The sequence below is a fragment of the Urocitellus parryii genome, chromosome 5 (assembly GCF_045843805.1).
Source record: "Urocitellus parryii isolate mUroPar1 chromosome 5, mUroPar1.hap1, whole genome shotgun sequence".
Lineage (NCBI taxonomy): Eukaryota > Metazoa > Chordata > Mammalia > Rodentia > Sciuridae > Urocitellus > Urocitellus parryii.
The window spans coordinates 51,651,223-51,653,852 of NC_135535.1; the positions used below are offsets into that span (position 1 = coordinate 51,651,223).

General features: G+C 36.5%; 1 pseudogene; it reads left to right on the top strand.

The window, feature by feature from the left end:
• Positions 1–1,062: 1,062 nt before the first annotated feature.
• On the top strand, positions 1,063–1,710 carry LOC113185738 (keratinocyte-associated transmembrane protein 2 pseudogene; annotated as a pseudogene).
• Positions 1,711–2,630: the final 920 nt, after the last annotated feature.

Here is a 2,630-nt window from a genome sequence, read left to right on the forward strand (position 1 = left end):
TATGTTATTCCTCCATTATGGCTTCCATTATTTCTAATGGAAAGTAATCTGCTGATTTTATTAGAGTTCCCCTGTGAGTATTAGTTATATTTCTCTTGCTGTTTTAAGATTTTTCTCCTCTTTCAATATTTTTCACCATGATGCATCCACCTGCAGATCTCTTGAACATTAATTTCTTTTTCTTACTACCGAACTGCCAAAAACCTACAGGATAATACCTACAGTATAACGTTGAATAGCAATGTTGAGAACAAATCTCCTTGCTTCTGGCCTCAGAAGATAGCATTTAGTCTTTCATTATGAATTTGAATGTTAGCTGCAAGTTTTTCATAAGATATATTTCTAAATGCTTATTCTGCATGGAGTTTCTTGGATTCCTTAGGTCTGAGTTTTCTCCAAATGTAGCCGTTTAAGCTATTATTTCTTTTAAAAAATTATTTATTCCTTGCAGAACTCCAATTATGAGTGGTAGGCTACATGATTTTTTTTTCATAAGTCACAGATGCTCTGCTCATTTTTATTTTCACCTTTTTTTCCCCTCTTTGCTTTATTTTTGTACTTTCTAGTGCTGTGTCTTTAAGTTGACTTATCTCCTCACCACATTCACTCATGTGGTCTTTCTCCTATTAATTCATAGTTATTTTTTTCCAAATATTGTGCTATTCTGTTCCATTAAAAAAATTCTCCTGCTTCTCATTAGGTTCATATTTTCTTTTAAACCCTTGAACATGGTTATAATGGTGTTTTAGTATTCTGATTTTCTAACTTCATCATCTCTAATATTTTTGTTTCTATTGACAAATTTTCTCCTGGTTATGAGTGACATAGTCCTGTTTGGGGATCTCTATTGTGGATTTTAAAAATCAAATGCAGGGCAATGTAAGTTTCATATAATTGAATATCTAGATTGTGTAGTTTTCCCTACATTGGGAAGAGCATTGGGCTTTGTTCTGGAAGCCAAGTTACTTGCAGATTGGTTTTACCTTTTGAAGGCTGTGTTTGAACTTTGTTATTTGAAGTGTGGAGTACTTTTTGATAAGGAAGGCTGGAGCTCCTGTGGCCATGTCCACTGATGTATCACAAACAGATCTGCCAGGCCAAACTGTAGGCAACACAGATGTTTCTGCTTCAAATGAGAATGCTTTAACACATGAAAACCCAGCCATACCTTCTATTTCCCAAATCAGTACTACTCTCCCTTCCCCAAATAGAGAACAATAGAGGAGCATCTCTAATATGCCTTCCTCCCCTACCACATCGCCATTAAAAGAAGCAGCTGCTAACAATGAAGGTCCAAGTATAGAGGAGGAGGATCTTCTCATGGGAGTAGTTCTCCATCCACAGCCAAAGACACTTTGGATAATGGAGATTACAGAGAACCAGCCTATGAATGACCACTAGTCCCAGTGACAATGAGTCCAATAAGGCTTTGGAAGAAAACAGAGGTTACCTGGAAATAAAAGTCAGTAGGATCTTTTAAGACTGAATCCTCAACTATAGGAAGAGGAAGACAGTCATTTATTTTTTCATCTTATTTTTGCTTTTTAAAAAATTGCTGATGGTTACATTACACATCACAATAAAAGGAAGATTCTCCTCCTAGTTCAAGGCAGGAAATTGCATGATGGCCTTTTTTCCAAAACAGTGCAGTATCATTGCCTACCCTAGAAGGCCATGTCTTCTCTGAAGATTACTAATGATTATATTTGATGAAGCAATTAATTTGCATTTGCTCGTTATGTAATTTTATTTGTTTGACTTTTTGATATTGTATGGATGTTTGCCATAAGCAGTTTGCACTTAAATGAGAAGTAGACTTCTCTTTTGCCTCGGTGTTTTCAAAATCAAGTGTCATAGAATCTATAATCTTTATATACACTTTCAAAGTTTAATTCAATCAGATGTCCAAAAGTGTAAGTTAAGCATTACCTTGTATTTATACTGTTGTTTGTTTTGGGTTTGTTTTTTTTTTTTTGTTATTGTTATTACTTTGGATTGAACCCAGGGTGCTTAACCATGGAGCCACATCCCCAGCTTTTTGTTATTGTTGTTTTTGAGACAGGGTCTTCTAAGTTGCTGAGGCTAGCCTCGAACTTGCAATCCTCCTGCCTCAGCATGCCAAGACACTGGGATTACAGGTGTGCACTACCATGCCCAACTACTGGTGGTTTTTATTATTTTCCATTTATTGTACTTCTGGAAGTAAGGGTTTCTTTTTTTTTTTAAGTAATGCTACTTTTTTTTGGGGGGGGTAGACACCGGGAATTAAATTCGGGGGCTCTCTATCACTGATCCACATCTCCAACCCTATATTTGTATTTTATTTAGAGACAGGGTCTCACTACTGAGTTGCTTAGTTCTTCGCTTTTGCTGAGACTGGCTTTGAACTCTGTGATCCTCCTGTCTCATTGTCCCAAACCACTGGGGTTACAGGCAGGTGCCACCGCACCCAGCTAATGCTACTTTATTTTTTTTTAAATAATATCTTTATTTTATTTAACTTTTTTATGTGGTGCTGGGAATTGAACCCAGTACCTCATGCATGCTAGGAAAGCACTTTACCACTGAGCCACAACCCCAGCCCCTAATGCTACTTTTAAAAGATCCCAAACTTGTAGATAAATTCTAGC